Source organism: Lucilia cuprina, chromosome 5 (assembly GCF_022045245.1).
Source record: "Lucilia cuprina isolate Lc7/37 chromosome 5, ASM2204524v1, whole genome shotgun sequence".
Lineage (NCBI taxonomy): Eukaryota > Metazoa > Arthropoda > Insecta > Diptera > Calliphoridae > Lucilia > Lucilia cuprina.
Genome location: NC_060953.1, coordinates 38491096 through 38492845, shown reverse-complemented (window position 1 = coordinate 38492845; position 1750 = coordinate 38491096).

The window sequence follows — 1750 nt, the reverse complement described above, 5'->3', positions numbered from 1 at the left end:
CAGGCATCCTGCATATGCTGCTTTGTACATTGACCAATTATAGGATATATCAGTCCTTAGACCAACATCCTCTCCGAGGACATAGTCCTGCGGGCAACTAGTCATCCTTAGTACTAGATTATGTGGTGCTCTGTGACAGTAGACTGTAAACACCAATTTATAGTTTCGGACGACTAGAAGTGTTGGTAACACCTCTGTTCCAAGAGATAACGCTAAGTTAGAGGTTTCAACAAGGTAACATGGCCCCGGGGGAACCTGACACAGAATATGTCGGAAACTTTGAAACGTTTTGTCTTGACGGCTTTGTTCGAGCAATTACGGAATGCGTACATTGGATTACAATAAATATGGCGCCCACATCCGTTAATGTATTTACCAACAGCCAGAAGGCAATTAAGACAATATCAGGTGATAAGATCGTATTGGAATGTAAGAAAGCTTTAACTGAATACTCTCCCAGACCACTCGGGAGTAGTCGGCAACAAAAGGGCGATTGTAATGGCTCTAAAGGGAAAGGAGCTCGAGGCAATTAACCTGACGAACTCAAAATCATTCGACGCAACAAAAGCTGAATTAAAAATAAAAATGAGAGAATGCCCAATAGGCCTCTTGGAATAGTGAAACGGAGGGTAAAACCACAAAGATCCTATGGGGTGATCTTGAAGAGAGCAAGACTAGAAATTTTTCTAAAGCGAGTTTTCTTTGTGGACACACATGATAACGAGCACATCTATACAGAATTGGACGTGCTGATTCAGACGGGCGCACAACAGGCCCAATAGTGGCCTAGGTGTATTTCTTCAAGTTTAATGTAGTATACATCCTCCAATCAACCTAAACTAACCTAAATACTAAAACTCATTCTTAGTATGTAAACAGTATGTAATTGTCATTGAAATGTAAGTTGGTGAGTACAAGACATTACTATGTTTGTTGCTGGGTAGATATATATTTCAAATATTTCTGCAAATTAACTTGAACTCTATGGACACATTCCCTTAACACGATAACACTAAAGCACGAAAATCCATTAAAAACGTATACAAATAATCGCTACTAAAAAGACTGCGTATGTTAAATTGTTCACTTACGAGCTAAAGTCAATTCGTTTCTTCTTCCTATTCATCTCATCGTCAGCTCTATGTATGTACCTTAAATATATGTTTTCCTTTTTTAAAATTTCTTTCCTCAGAAACGTTATTATACAACAACACTCATAAATCTATTTACTTTTTTGTTCATTATATGATTTCTTTTCATTTTCACTTTCGCTTTAATTCTTTTTTTTTCCTTAATCTCAGTGTGTCTTTTTCTTTTGTCGCCCAGACTTTTTTGTTTCAAAAATTTGCCTTTGCTTTCCTGTCTTTGTAGGTTGCTGTTGCTTTTTTTCTCTTAGAGATAAAAACCGTGTATATTTATTGTACAACGATTGTTGTTGTTCTTTATTATTGTTGCTGCTGAAAGGTCACAGCCAGCTAGTGCTTTAAGCAGAAAAATATAAGCCATAGAATGCGGTGAGAAAAAAATGAATAAATAAGTAAATAAATGCAAAACAACATTTAGTAGAGCAATGGTAAAACAGTGTAATAAACTCAGGGATTCACTAACATATACATACATATGTATTTGAATACATAAAAACTTACTTATATTTCATATATTTATGTAGTTAAACACTAATATCCTCATTCATGTACGTAGTAAAATAGACTAGGCTACACTCGAAGGATGTTGTTAGTTGAAATAAAAA